The sequence below is a fragment of the Anser anser genome, assembly GCF_964211835.1.
Source record: "Anser anser genome assembly, chromosome: 4".
NCBI lineage: Eukaryota > Metazoa > Chordata > Aves > Anseriformes > Anatidae > Anser > Anser anser.
In genome coordinates, this window is record NC_139724.1 from 45,461,197 (window position 1) to 45,477,679 (window position 16,483).

Here is a 16,483-nt window from a genome sequence, read left to right on the forward strand (position 1 = left end):
CAGGATTTCAGAGAGTGGAGCTCACACACTAAATTTGGGAAAGTTGGGTTAAATTTTGTCCTCTGATATTTCTACTTTGCAGAGCAGTGGCCTGCAATAGAGGAGTTTGTTACAATCTGGGACGTGTCCTTCTGGGAAAGCAGGGAAGCAGATGCATCACCATTTTGAAGTGGCTGTCCTTATCCCTGGAAAAGCTGGTTTTATAACCCATGGCTCTGAAGCCTGGAGTAGCAAAGGAATGACCGCAGTTTGTTTATGAACCTTGTGCTTCTGGCACTCCAGCAAAGATGTGTCTTAACAGTCAGACAGGTCAGAGACAATTTTCAGTAAAAAAAACCTTGCATTGTTTTTGGATTGCACTCACTCCCTTCTATTTGTTTTTCATGTCCACTCCTCTGATCATTCTCATGTTTCTCTATTTGCAAAGCTAAACAAGAAAATAAAATATATAAAAAAAAAAACACAAATGTTTGCCACACTAGAAAGTAACAGATTAGAAATACAAAAATTAAAAATGGCTGCATTGTTTGTATTTCCTCTTAATTAAAATGTGATCTTTTCTAAAGTACAAAAAATCCATTTTTTGTTTTTATTTTTAAAGAAAACAAAGGTATTTTCAGTGCAAAATATTGTTTGAGAACTGTCAGCTACTGGGTGTCTTATATCCTCAAGTTCAGTGGGAGTGCTCTGGAAGCATGTATAATCTAGAACTTTGAATAATTTACTGTAGCTACTTTATTCTGTGATCTATCAGAGTCAGGCTGCAGTAATTGAAGCTGAACTAGCTTAGCCACTGGAACTGAATAAGACAATAGGGGTGAATGTATTTCAACAGAGTATAAGGGTTTGATCAAAGTTTTGTGTGTTATCAAAAGTAATTCCCTGTTGTAACAGGAGATTGCCTGCTGATACACATGTTTTTAACAGATACCATAGACTATTTTCTATTATTTTTGCAGGAGGATGAACTTCTGTTCAACAGCCCATCCTTTAATAGACATAAGATCAAAGCAATGTCAAGCAAGTGTTGCTAATCCTTTTGAATTAGTGGTGCAAGTTCATGAGGTCACTTGTAAAAGTGATGTAATATGCAGAAAACCTCTAAAAACTGAACATATGTTATATGTAAAGCAAGAAGCAAAGTAAACTGGAACATTGAAATGGGACTGAGTGACATGCGTTCTGTATCCACATGGAAGGCACTAGAGACGAGGACACGGAGCTGGTAATGTCTCTAGTTTTCTGGCTGCAGCATTGTACATAAATGCACATTGTGTTGCAACAGTCTGAGCTTGTACCTCCTAGTTCAGGCTTCAGAAGGATTACCATTAATGGCACAGTTGCAAAGAGTTGGGTGTATTTTGCTTGTTAGTTTGTTTACCTCCATGACCAAATATATTACATTTGTGGATATGGTGATACCATTTAATGAAGTCCAATGTATTAAATACCAGTTGACAAAATATGAAATATCTTTTTTATAAAACAGTTTTTTTGTATGTGTTGTGGAATAAGGGAGAAGAAAGATACTGGTCAAATACTCAAAGAAGCTTAGGGAATTATGATAGCTAAACAACTACAATACTTTTAGGAGCTAAGCTAATCACAGCTTCAGTCACAAATCATTTTGTAATCCTTTCAAATATAATCTCATGGCATAGTGGGACCCAATCTTACTTGTCACTGCTTTTTTGTTGGAGCAGCAGTATAAAAATAATAAGTGAAGAAGAGGGTTCTGGAGTTCAGACTCCTTTTTTGAGGAGTTGCACTGTGTTTAATATTGAACAAATGATTAAAAGATGCTATGTCAGTTAAGAAATTACCTATGTTTAGTGAATTAAAGAACAGTGAGAAGGGGACAGAAAAAATAGGAACATGGAGTTAATCTGATTCCCTAGTTGGAATCATTATGTATTCTTTCCAGGACTTACTAACTAGTCATATTGCTAAGGGGAAAAAAAATTGTCATTACTGATCTGTTTCTGTTTTGTGTTTAAGTACTGGATAGTAATGACAGTAAGCTTGCATTTAAGGCATGTCTCAAAACTGTGCTAATGTGCCTGACTATCTGAAGAGGAATGTTTGCTGTCTAGCTAAAGATACCATTTTGATCTAGCAGGTTTGGTGCATGAAAATTTGGTATTAAGAGATGTAGTTTTAAATTATGAGGAATACCTAAGAGAACTGTGTTTTGGACTTTGTAAACACAGAACTCTTTCCTTTTTTTTGTTTGTTTTGTTTTGTTCCCAGGTGAAGGAATAGCACAGCACCTCTAAAACACACATACATTACAGTGTGCAAAATGTATGTTTGGAAAGCAGAGCTTTTCACCTATCAGCTGTCTCTAAATCTATCCACTGCTTGGGAAGCCCACTGGAATTAGGGCCCAGTATGTATATGCCCAGTATCATTAAGAGTTAGAGTGAGATGCAGATGCTGGTATAGGGTGATTGCTGGTCCTGGAGCCTTCGTGCAGAGTGCGCAGCATTCCCCCCTCTAATCAGAAGCAGATACTCCCTTCCCAGCTGTCCCCTGTACTCTTGTTCACATTCTTACATTAGAAGCTTGGGCCAGGCAGTGAAAACTTCATTTCTCATAATATCTTCAAGGAAATCCATGGGATTATCACCACCTGTTACCACTGTGTAACGCTCAGATGCTATTCCACTTTGCGAGGTGACATAGAAAGTGAATGACAATTGCAAGAGTGGATGGCTGCAAAAGAGAGCTTCACAGGTAGGTTTTCCTGCCTCAGGATCACTGTCTGGACATCTTGGGACTCTACGCTTCAGTCCAGCTTCCACGGTCTCCTTCTGATGCGTGCTTTCCCTCTGTTTATTTTCCTGCTTCGTCTCTTTATGACTTTTCTGGTCTCTTGGTGCCTCACTAATGCTTTTTGCTCCCTTGCTTTCAAATTGTTTCCATTAAAAAAAAAAAAAATCCCTGAATTTATTGTAACGGATCTGAACATGCAGCCTCTAATGCTGGTGAGGCATACGCTGTGGGTGAGATCCAGTTGCCTATATTGTGCTCTTGAGGATGCCCCAGGGCAGCCCACTTGGCCTGCGTTTGCCCAGAAGGGCACGTTATTTCCTGGAGGTCCTGTCTTGTTTGTCAGCCTCCTGGAGACATTTTCACATGCCCTAAGGCAGCCAAAATGCCACCAGACGCCTATGTTTACACAACCAAATCTCACCCACAGTGGAACGCTGCAGTCTGTGCAAAAAGGTTGAGAGAAAGTTTCCTGCTGACATTTTTTTGACAGAAAATTGGGGTTTTATTTATTCCTTTGTGCGATATATGCCTTTTCTGTGGGCAGAATTCCCAGTGAAGACTTGATGGTTCAGCTCGCTGTGCACATGCACCCTGTCAGAGGGGAAAGAAACATTTTCTAACCAGTTTCATAGCAGCCTCAGCTTACATTGGTGACTCCTGTGAATTATTGCCACTTAGGAAGCCTTGCGTTACAATACTATAACATGATGTTTGGAGCATAGTTTCCACTATTTGTGAATTCTAATTTGGGCAGAAAAATGGAATAGGGACAGTTAGCAGAATAACAAGTAATAGCAGGAATGTTTGTCTTCCTGTCATAACCTTATATTTTTATAATACCAGTTCATCAGGAAGCTGAATTCTTTTGTCTTTTTTTTTTCCCCATAGTGATCTTGGAGCTAGTAATGCAAAGGTAAAGAAGACTTGAATGTTTTAAAACAAATGAGAATATGTTGCTTGAAGAATATGCAATCACTGTTCTGGCCCCCTTTGTTTTTGTTCTCTGCCTTGCCTTACACAGCTTTTGTGGATAGTGCATAAGGATTTATTTAGAAATGCAGCCCTCGCTTCTGTGATCATCTCCACATGGGGGCAGAGGTCCATCTGTCGATCATTTTGCTGGGTGGGGTATTAATTTTGAAAAGAGCTGGGTAACAGACAGCTTACATGTTTTTGATATTTCTTCATGTGGTTATGGTGGCTTTTGCTGCCCTCCTGTCTTCGAGGAGGGGATTTTCAGAAATGCTCTGCTGGCCAAAGCCTGTACCTATTACAGACATTAGGAAGACTCTCCTGGGTGTGATACAAGTTGAGAAAGGACAATAATAATCATTCTTTAAAAAAAAAAAATCTCATCAGACATAATTTTGCAGACAGCAGGTAGAATAGTTGAAATGGAACACACAGTGTGCAGGCCGCCTGGCAGTAGCTGTGAAGAAAACGTGTGCCTGAATACTTCACTGAGAAATGTAGTCATTGGTGTGCATTGACTAAGAGCTTGACAGTCTTTGTTGCTGGGCAAAAAGGGAGCAAAAAAGGAAAACGAGTATAGAACATATGCTGAGAACGTAAGTCGTATAAGCAGATGACAGTTACTCTTTGATTTGTTATTTATCTACAGGTATTCTTAATTTCAATATTCTGTTGTCATTATATCCTAGTTGTGATCCATCTCATTGCAATTTACTCCGCAGCATGCTTAAACAGCATGTTACATGGTTGAAAAATATTGGTGTAATCTGTACAATATATCAGTAAAGGATGTTGTTGGGGGAAGACCACCTAGGTGAACTGGAAAGAAGAGATCTGAAAGTGTATTTTGTTTCCTCTCAGTCGCCTTGTATTGGCTATGACATTGATTGTAGCTCTTCTGTTTGCCTGAAGGGCAAATAGCAATATTTTACTTGTAGCGTAAAAGGTAACATGGATGTAATATGTGTAGGTAGTGCATGTCTCCAAGGAGAAATTTTAAAGAGAGGAAGTAGGCACCCTTGAAGTACTCATGATTTTAGCTGAAATGGACAGGATTTGTGTCCGTCTCATATATCAGTGCACTTTATATAGTATTGCAAGCCTTTTGAATGATATCAGTCCCAAGCAGAATATTTTTGAGAACTGCTACGATTTGTTATAAGGGCCATTCAATACTATCAGATGCTTTTCTGGCAACCTATGATAGGACAGCTGAAGAGTATTCAGACAATTAGGCCTCAGGCATTAACTGCATTATTCCTTGAACATAGCTTTTAACACCTGATATATGAAACCCATTTGACCTTTCTCTGTATTTATAGAAATCTGGTAGTGCAGTCTGACAGCCATGGGTTTTTGCTACCTTTTGTAATTTACAGTTAGGTAAGCTATTTGCTGGAAATCCCTGATTTTTTTGATTTGATTCTTGTTTGATCTTTTTGGGTATTAGTGTAATTAGATGAGTTTTTGAATTGGCTTGGACAGGGCCAATATTGAATTTCTTCTATAGCTATTGTAGTATCAGCATTATTTGGTGTTTACAGTTTTATAAAGTTGACCAAAAAGAAAAAAAAAATGGGCCTCATGTCAGTTATAGTTCCTCTTTAATGTGATACTACATTTCTAGCTTATCTGTTTTCTATCCTCTCTACATACATAACAATATACATCTCAGCTGTTTCATTCATGTTATTTTGTTAGGAAAATGGCATATTTATCAGTCTATATGAGTAAGTTTCTTAGTAAAGGATAAAGAGGGGAGGAGTTTGGGGCTTACAGATGTTTTTATTAATGAAGTTACTCTTTCAGTATTTTTTTTTTTCTTTTTTGTCTGCTTCCTTGAAAGGGAGGAAGAAGTGATGTTGAATTTCAGATTTGCTCCGTCACATTTATCTTGCAAAAAGTTTCTGCACTTGATTGGAATTTGCTGTGACAAACGCGAATAAAAGAAGAAGGGATAATTACTACTTTTCAGTAGTGAAAAATGCAACTGCAGAGTCAGTGCTACTGGCTAAATAAGCTAAAAGAGAGCCAAAAATTTGTTACTGCTGCAGAGTCTGGTTCTGGATGCCAAAATCAAATCTGATCTTTCCCATTGGTATTCTGGTATAGTATTCTAATCCAGCCTAATTTCGGTGAAAACTGTGGCCTTTTGATTTATTTTGGTATATAATCTACATTTCCTGCTAAGGAGGGATCCTGAGGAAGGTTGTGAGGTCCCTATCAGAGGACGTTGTTCCCAAGTCCCAAGCTGGTTTTCTGCTTACAAAAGCGAACAAGATACGCTCTGGCACCCAGATCATTTTTCACTGGGCTTTATGGAAGTAATCATATGCTACCTCTGCCAGGAAAAAAAATAAAATAAATCCATAATCCACATTTGACCACCCCTAGCAAAAGCGGCCCCAGCTATAGGTTCTTGCTTGGGTTTAATAAGCCTTTTGTATCTGTCCAAAGCCTGGAGCTGTTTAACGCAAAAGCTGTCAGGATTATTTTCACAATAGCATGGCTAAGCTAGAAGTGGAAGATCCTAGTTTTACATCGATCTCCTGGAGAGCTTGCTTTGGGGAGTCCCTGGAATCCCAGCTGGGATTTAAATCTTCCTTGTTTTGGTGACAGCTCTGTCTGTTTGTTATCAATGGAAACAGTCTCTGGGAATGGTTCCTCCATGCACCAGGGCTGTTTTTTTCCCTGTGGTTAATTGCATTAAAGTGAATTAAGTATCAAAGCAGAGTTCAGCAAGGAAACACACACCTCTTAAAAATGAACAGAACGTTCGCTCTTATTTATACCAATCCACTCTGAGAACTCCTACTAAATGTTAAGTAACTATTATCTTAGAACTAAGCATCTAACAACTTTTCATGAGTTGTGGACACAGAGCATATTTGGGATCAGATTGTTGTGACAGGTGTGACTTGCAAGGTGGTGTAGCGATCAACATTTGGGAAAAGAGATTTTTGTGTTCTTTGACCCTGAACAAATTTGCATACTTACAGGGACTGTAGACCTACTGGTGCTGACAACAGATGGCTCAGAATGTTCTCAGAGGAGAGCGTGAAGTGAAAAGGGAGATAGATAATTGCTGTGATCATGCTGTTGGCCTGGAAGTCAGGAGTTGTTACTGGCTGCGAAATGATGCAAAGAAATTATTTGACCGCAATGGACATGTAGTAGTAACAAGGTGAAACTCTTGCCTTTTTCACAGAACTGATAGTGTTTTCAATATTTCACTCTAAACCATTTGCTTAGGAGTGAATGCAAAATCAGAGAGTCCTTTAGTATCCAGTAAAAATGTTATTAATTCAGCTATTTAGCTGGGGTTGAACAAGCCATGCAAATCTGAAAAGGAATGTCTTGTGCATCATTTGTTTGTGCTTAGTTTTTGTGCTTCCTCCCATTTGGTTTGGTGATTTTGCTGAATATATTTGAGAAAGAAATAGAAATGGTGTACTAGTGGAAGCATTTCCAGATGGGTTCTGCGTTACAAGAGGGAATATACTCTGTGGGATATTTGTGAGAGGTTTATATGCCTATGCACAGAAATAAAGAGTATCCCTGTAAAAGTATCCCTGAAAGTACATTTAGCGTAGGCACTCATAGTAATCCACAGCATACAGCTGAAGGAGTGGAAGGCACTGTGAAAGTGATGCTTCTTAATTGTTGTGTATCTTCACTGCAAGTGCCTTCCTCCAAATAAAATTTGCAAGGAGACAGGAGATGTGGAGTGACAGTGCACTAAGGAATGCATTGCCGTCTCTCAAGTCACATGGCAAGACTTCTGCAGCAGGATTGATCTGTTTTGCTTCTAATCTTATATAGGTAGATCTGGGAAATGCATAAAAAGGGTATTAGAAAATAGAGCATCAAAAAAAAAAAACGTGATGTGTTGGCTTTACAAGCTTCCTCCAGGGTATTTGACAGAATCCATAGCTTCATATCTCATTGCACATGTTTAAATAAATATTAAAGACAAGCATTTTTCCTAAGATATGCTAGGGTACAACAGAAAGAATATTAATGTTTTTGCCCCTGGCAAAAGCATTTCATGGCTGTAGTAATCATCTCCAATTATTTGTTAGTGTCATGACTTTTTGGCTATTGTTTATCTAATAGCATTTAAACAGAAGCTTATTTGTGATAAGTTTTTACATTTTTATAGGTTGAAGTCTGTATGTGTTTAACATACATGCAAATTAATTTGGAAAATGGGGGCAAGACACACAGATCAAAACTGGCTGTAAACTGCTGCTGACTTCACAACAGGGAGTTGGGCTTACATGGGTTTTAGTACTTCAGATTCCTTCCCAATCCTTTTATTTCTGATGTAGCAATTGCCAGCAAAAATACATCTTATTTCCCCTTGCTAAGAAAGACCTAAGTGTTCCCTTTCTTTGAGAACATCCAAATTCCCTTAGGCAAACACCCAGGAATGTGTAATTATTTTGAAAAAAAAAAAGCTACTAGGGTAATCCTGCATTCATAACCAATTCCAGAAAATATAGAGACAAATATGAAATATCCTCTGTGTAAAAATTTGGTCTCTAGGTAGATATTTGCACTTGATAGATATTTGCATATGTACATATTTGGTAGGTAAACATTTTATTTGCACCTCAGATGTATACATACTGCTAAAAGGTAGGTATTTTTCCATCTTGTCTTGCTGCAGATACTGCTCTGTGGAGATGACAAATGTATAAATCTCACAGATTTCTCAGAAAGAGAATTCTCAGATACTTTTCTTCGTCCTCAAGAAAAAAACCACAAGGTATTCTCATTCCTCTGTTGAGCATCCTGTAAATGGAAACGGAAATGTTTCTTGGGTAAGTTCCCATTTTTTTATTGAAAATGCTGCGGGCCTTGTTCTGTGATATAGTTGCCTTCCTTCTGCCAGTAAATCCCAGAACCATTGCTAAATGTTTTCAGAAGTAAACCTCATGTCTTATCCTTCCACCTTTCCCTCTGGAGGTCAAATGTTTGTAGGATGGGTCTTTAGGCAGGGAAGAAGGGATGCCAAATTCACAGCTGTGCAAATATCCTGTGCCCATGTGTGAAGAACACTTCAAACAGTGCACCCAGGATGTGCCAGAGTTGGTTCAAGATGGACCAAAAATAGATCACACTGCTCCAGAGAGGACTGCCAGCCTGGGGAAATATCTATATTATCCTATCAAATATTATCCTAATGCGGATGCAGCTGGTTATTGATCTTAATGTGGCCCAATTCTTAAGGTCAGTCAGTGAAATCCAAAAACGTAGGATGCAATTAAAATCATTTTTGTTGTTCTATTTTCGTCCCATCATTTGCACTTTCTACTTCTGGTTGAAACAGCAGGCAAAGCGCTGAACCTTTACGGAGAAACCTTCCATTAAAGGTTTTGGTAATGATCTGATATAAATGAATCTGTTAAAATTGCTAATGTATTTATCAACAAGGAAGTATTAACAGAGGCAAGAACCAGGGAGAAGTTTAAAATAGCAAGATTGCCATCTTGTATGTTGTTTGAAGAATGGACTAGCTATGCTCTCCCTTGGTCTTGTTTGCCTACTCAGGTTTTGAGGGAGGGTTGTTTTTTAAGTAAATTTATCCATGACCTGGAGAAGCCTTGGTGGAAGATTCTAAGATCATCCAAAATGTTATTCAGACCCCAGGGCAATGTTTGTTCTATTTCTAAAAAAAAAGCCAAGATATTGGATTATAGCATAGTCCCTGCCATAAATGTAGTGTTTCCTCTCTTTAAAACTGTCAAATTAGGTCATACCACTATTCTGTCCCTTCAACAATCTTTACAACTGAAACCTTCCAGAAGGCAAAAAATTAAATTTCCTGCCTGAGAAGTATTGGGAGAGAAAATCTGCCTTGATTTCTGTTTCTCTTCAGAAGTCCTACCATTGGATACAAAAATGCCAATTGCACTTTAGTTGGTAATATTTGCAATGTGAACTATTAAATGAAAGTTTTAATTCATCAGCCATTGGTAGTAAATCTTTTGATATTATGTGCATTACTTTAGAAACAGTTTTGTAAATCAAATTAAAAGGAAAAAATGCTTTGATGATTAGAAATGCATCTGCAATAGCTCTGTAGGCAGTTCAGCCATATTATAACTCCAGATACATTCCTGTTGCCTGATTGTTCCCTGTGTAATGGTGTTTGTTGTCTGACATGAGAAGCAAGCCTTCTGAGAATGAAAGACTTGTCTTCTGTTTGTAAAGCACTGGCCAAACTCGAAGCACTGCAGTGATTTTGTAATTAGTGGCAAACCTTAAGAAATTTCATGTAATGAAATGCTTAACATTCTGTTGGGTTGTTTTTAATTTATTTGAAATTCTGAGGTCTGAATTTTTCGTATCATATTTTGTTGGTTTTTCATAAGTAGCATGCTATAAAACAGTGTCATTTAAAGAAAAAAAAAAAGCTAGATTAACCAGCTGTGGACAGAGTGTTTGGCAGAACAAAATTTTTGAATTTAACTGTTGAAAAAACTCCATTCTGGAGTTCTGGACTTTTACCATAGAAGAATGAAGTAGAAATTGGATCTGAAAAACATGACTTTGTATCTTTTCAAGACTAGTGCTTTTTACTTATATGCTATCTGAAATGATTTTGTTTGGGGGAATAAAACAGTAATATATGATCGAAGCACTGAGCTTTCTGACTCTCATTTGGTGCTGGAATGCTAATTATTGGATATGTACCTAATTGCTCCACAATATGAGCTATATGTCATGAAGATGATGTTCTCCTTCTAGCAAGTTTTCAGCTTGAAATGATACAGCAGAAATGGAGGTGCAAAGTAGCATCAAAGAACAAGTCAAAGAATGATAAAAAGATTCCATTACTGAATCTGATATAGATTTGCAACAAAGTAAAAAGTGCTTTTCCAAAGGTGAAAAAATTGCTAGATTTTCTAAAAATATTCCTTTAATTGTGATTTTGTGAAGCGGACCTATAAAGCAGATAAATTCATGTCCAAATCAATTAGTGACATAATAGCAGGCACAAGTGTGGAAGAAAAAGCCTATTTTGAGTGATATTCCTGAAATACAGCAGGTACAGTCATTTTCATATTTGCTAGTTATTAACATTTTTGAAGTCACCAGAGCAACTGATCTGTCTCTAATGTAATGCAGTATTTGGAATTATGGTGTTTGTTCTTTGTTTGTTTGTTTTGTAATCCTGTTTGGTGATGAACATTTGCACATTTCTTGTACTTCTTTCAAAAATTTACAAGAAGGTGCTTTGTATGTAGGCTGTGAAATGCCTCAGAAATTTTCTATACTGGGTTTACTCAGACAAAGTGAAATAAACCTCCAATTCAAAGGTATGACAAACACTATTTCCATACTAGTACTGTACCTTCATCACTTGTGACCTTACTGTTTGATGATTTGGCACAATGCCACAGCATAATTCAGTGATTCCCTGAATATCATGATTCTTTCATGTGGAAAACAATAAAAAGCATATGGTATCAATTATACTTCACTATTTCCCTGAGAATTCAAGCACTAGAAATAAAAAACATTGTCTGAAGACTTTGAATTTCCATTAACCGGAAACAGTTGGTATAAATTATTTTTACTGAAACGGCTTACCAGCCCTGGATAATAAAAGAAAAATAACATTGGCATTTCTTTGACTTCGTAGGTGCAAAATATGTCATGCTCAGAGGGAGCATAAAATTCCAGGTCGGGTAGTGGAATCATTTTATTGAGTATTGCATTTGTCTTGGAGAAGTCTGGAAGAATGGGTTTCCTATGATCTTAATTCCTACAGCATCTCTAAGTATCATGGTGATTTGTGTGATAAAACAAATATACTGGATAATGAATATCATGAACAGCTACAGTAAAAGTAGGACATAAGAGGAGAGGCTTCTAGAATAATAAAACTTTTGGTGTCATTGCAAATGTGTAAATTCTTGCACAGGTGCATTAATACGTTGCAGGTAATTGAAAGAGTAACCTTTCATTATCATTTCTCTAAGATCTCTAATTAGGACATAGTTTCTGAGTATCATCCAAGGTGAAAATTCTGAACTGTATCTCTTGACAGTTTCTTTTGAACTCTCTCTGAGGGAGATTCATTCTTTAGGTGTATGTGAGTGCCTGTGAAGGCACAAATTGGTCTTAAGGTTTCAGCTAAAGAATGCACTTAAACACTTCAGAAATCAAAGCTGAGCTATTCAAAGAAATGTTTTTACTAGCAATATATTTCCAAAGCATGGCTTGGTTGGACCTGAGTTTTAGAAATTTCATAGCTGTACATATTTTAGTGCCTTGCTCTCTGAGTATTTTCATTGTAATTGACCGTATAAAAGTCAGTTACAGTGCAAGAGAGGGCTTTTGTTCCTTTGTTCCTTGGTTCAAGACAATTGCTCTGCAGAATCTGGACTCATTCTGATGTGGCAACATTTCTGGTAAATTGCAATCAAGTTTATATTACATTGTTTGTCTTAACTACCAGGATTTATCTTTATTGCCTACTACCACATTTGGTAAGTGGCTTTTTTCCTATTGTTTCCGTAAAAGGAACAACTCTATAAAAGCAGTAGTGTTTACTCAGACAGAAACTTAAGCTTAACTGATAGTAACTCTCAGAAACCTAAACATAATCTATCTGGGATTGCCATGGTAAAGCAAGAAGTCAATAAAATGCTTGTTAACCAGAAAAGAAAATAGGAAAGTGAGTTAAATTCCAGACTTCTAAATTTTGTACTTGACAAAGTACAAAACTATCTATCCATGCTGCTATCCATGCTAAATATGACTGCTATCCATGTTAAATATGACTTAATCAGTAGGGTTGCTTGTATAATTATATACCACCTAGCATTAGGAGTTTATGTGCCTGTGGATTTACAGGCACATTTTTAGGTTTATTAGGCAATAGTTATTACTTTCTATTTACATTCTAGAACTGGGGTTGCATGAAACAGAGAATGGAATTTAGCCTTCAAACTTGGTGTAAATCTCACTGGTTGGGTTAGCAAAGGAGATGGACAAATTAAGTGTGCAAGAATGGCTGAAGTTCAGCAACAAGAGTAGAACTGCAGAATTGTGAAAACAGCAATGCGAAGGAAGGAGTCAACATTAGACTGAAGTCTTTCATCTGTGGATATATGACAACTGTAAAAGTAAGAAACTTGCTGTTGATTAATTAAAAAAAGAAAAAAGAAAAAAAAAAAAGCATGATGAGGTCAAAGAAGCCAATAAATCCTTGAAAACTCCAGGTGGACCTCTGTCGGCTTCTGTTAGCATTTGTTGACCAGCAAGGCTTCATTTTCCAAGTCTTTTGTACTGCAGTAAGAATCTTTGCTCTGTTAAAATATGCTATATTCTAAAGCTGTGAGAGTAACAGTAGCGTAGAGAAATGTAAGTGGACAAAAGAACAGTGTCCAATGTATTTGAGATGAACAATTACATTTGAAATGTTGTTGTCTTTGCAGAGGCTCTTGTAGGAGTTCAGAAGAAAGATCTTATCTAGAAGTTTGATAAAAGATTAATGGTGTCCTGTATGCTGCTGAATTCCTTTAGAAACAGCTGATTTTCAAGCCACTGTTCATGTTAGTTTAATGGAGTAGCCATTTTTCTGTGTCCTAGTAAAATACTGTGCCCATGGTGGAGGGAGGTGGCACTAATGTACCCTGTTTTGAATTCAAGCAGAGCTACAAAGGTCTTTTCTCTTAGGGTCTCTGTGCACACCCCCTTCTAAGTATAAGACCAACTGCATAATCCTGGATGTATTTAGTGGTAGGAACCTGGACCTCTTCCTCAAAGCTCAAGGTCTACGAACCCACGTCCTGTTGTTGCCCCTTGATGCTGGCTAAAAGTCTGGTCTGTTATCTCCAATGTGCTCTCTGTGAGGACAGGCCCTTGGTATCCAAATAAACTTGTTTTGCCTGATGTCACTTCCAGTAGCCTGTGGTTTGAATGGTGACAAAGCATCTCTTCTTCCTACTGATTTCTTCTGCAGCTTTATTCCCTTTTAATCTATGAAGAAGGTAAGAATTCTGATCAGAACTTGGCGAAATTAGACTTCCAGGGCTGTGCCATAGCATGATTTTCATCCTTTAGTTATGGTTATTTGAAGGTGGGTGCATAGCTGCTCCCAGCTCTTATATCTGAAGCAAATTCAGGCAACACCCATCCGAATTATGAACCTGAGTTTCTTATACTTGCCTGCTTGCCCAAAAAGCTCTTTCCATCTATCCCCAAGAAAAGAAGAGGCACAGGTAATTCACCTGGTAGCAACACTTCTCCACACAGTCCCTTATTTGGGTCTGTTGACCCCTATGCCCAGCTGGCTCACCAGGAAGGAGTATTGCCCTAAAGTGCTTACGTTTAACTGGGAAATCATGAAGGTATAAAGACCCTCCGTCTTCCTTCTTCTGAGAGATGAGTGACACTGGTCTGATGGGAAATAATTAATTTTCTCTTTTCTAAGGTATTTGGAGACAGAGAGTTTTCCTGAAGTTAACTACAAATTATACCCACCTTCTCTGGAATAGTCTTAGTTTCAGCATCAATGGCCCAATATAAAAATGTTTTAACTGACATAGCCAAATTTAGTATAGTTAAGAAACCATATGTATTTGCACAAAATTAGAATTTATTGTTATAAAATAGCATATAATATTTAAACTACCATATTTTTTCCAGGCATCTTTCATTAGAGAGACTGATGACTATTACTACAAATATCCCACAGAGTGTTCGATTATGCTGGAAGGAGGATGAAAACGACATGCCAGAAGCTACGCAAGAGAGATGATGCACATTATTCTAATTTTATGAGGTTGTAGATCTTGGGAAAAGGAGAGATTTATAACACCACTCCCTACAATAATTAAGAAAGTGTGTGTATGATTTATGTGTATGTATTGGGAAGATGGGGTAATTTGCTGAAAATATCACAGAAAATAGAATCTCTGAATAAAAATGATCTGTGCAATATGTGTTTTCTCAGAATACCTCAGAAGAATCCAAATATTCTGTACTAGTCATGAGGTAAAAGTTCATTATTCAAATTGAAAAATATCTTTCTGTGCTGCAGAACTCAGCCATTGTTTTCTCTTTCATTTCTCAGTGATTTGGTGCTAGCTAAAAATACATGTCATATTCAATGCCACAGAGTCTGAAAAACACCGCTGATCAGCTGCCAACATAATGTTTTATAAATCTTGTCATCTTAATGTGAGCAGAAATTAGGTAGGGATTTTACTTTAAACTAAGCATAGGCCTGATTTGTCAGGTCATTTAAGTGTAGGCTTGCTGGTATTGCATAAATGTCATTGAAATCACTTTCAGAGATAAAAATTATTTATGTCTTGGAGGGATTATTATTTTGATAATTCAGAAACAGAACAATGGCAATCTTATATGCTTTGTTGACTTGAGATCAGGAACAACCTGCGCATGCAGATCTTGAGGTAGAGTTTGTTAAGGCAAGTTATTTAAAAATATTTTTTAAAACTGTTGATACTATATCAAGTAATTTTTTCTTCCCTTCATTTACAATTAAAGATTCAGTGTTCAGATGATTATGTGGAAAGTGAAATAGTGCAAGCTATTTGAAACAAATATGAAGTTTGCTTTCTTTGATATTTTACGTTGCACTCGTTCCAAGAACACATAGGGGAAGCAAGCTCTCAGTAAGAATAAAATACAATTTCTAGGGAAAGTTGTAGATAAAATCTGGCTGGTTTCAAGAGGAGGAGCAGGGGCAGTAAATTAATACTTTATGTTCTCTATGTTAGCTAATATCAGACTGTGTTGCAGGAATTCTCATCTGGCAACTTTTTCAACAGAGAAGTAGGTCTTAAGTTTTCTTCTTAAGTAGTTTCCATTTTCTACAGCAAAATCTGGATTTGACTCTGATCTCATTTCTTGTTGTTTTAGGCTAGCAAAATTCCACTGATGTTGAATAATAGTATTTGTTCTAATACAGGATTTCATTAGGAAATTAAAAATGGCACTGTTGTGTCCCTTATATGTCCCATTGTTTGTATTCGGGGTGAACATCAAAACTGCAGGTCTGATTTTTAGCTTCTTCCTGTAGAGCATCAATGGACTGCTTATTAATTTAGAGTCTAAATTAACGTGAAAACTGGCTTCATTACCTTATTCAAAGTTCATTTATTTCTATGATTCTATTCTAATGGTGGGACACCCACTAATGGTAGTGACCTATTGCCTCTCATAATTATTGTTAATCTAATACTCTGTGCTTAAAGTGTGGGAGCAGCTAGCAGTCTGGGCTCATGCAAAAGTGTTTGGAATTTATTATTTTTTTTGGTCCCAAAAAGACATAAGGAAACAACAAACAAAAAGGTTTCGTTTGCTGGTGCTGTGGTTTAACCCGGCTGGCAGCTAAACACCACACAGCCATTCGCTCACCCTCCCACCTCCCTCTCTGGGATGGGGGAGAGAAACGGGAAAGTGAAGCCTGTGAGTTGAGATAAAGACAGTTTATTAAGACAGGAATATAATAATAACAATAATAATAATAGTGATAATGATAATAGTATTAATAATAATAATATGTAAAAAACAAGTGATGCACAATGCAATTGCTCACCACCCGCTGACCGATGCCCAGCCTATCCCCGAGCAGCCGGCCCCCCACCCCGGCCAGCCACCCCTATATATTGTTTAGCATGATGCCATAAGGTATGGAATACCCCTTTGGCCAGTTTGGGTCAGCTGTCCTGGGTCTGTCCCCTCCCAG

General features: G+C 37.4%; 1 long non-coding RNA gene across 1 annotated transcript; it reads left to right on the forward strand.

Moving 5' to 3' along the window:
• Nucleotides 1-6,683: 6,683 nt before the first annotated feature.
• LOC310899540 lies at nt 6,684-16,372 on the forward strand. Its single transcript, XR_014584373.1, has 3 exons — nt 6,684-6,931; nt 8,420-8,573; nt 14,416-16,372. It is a non-coding gene; the product is annotated as an uncharacterized lncRNA (long non-coding RNA).
• Nucleotides 16,373-16,483: the final 111 nt, after the last annotated feature.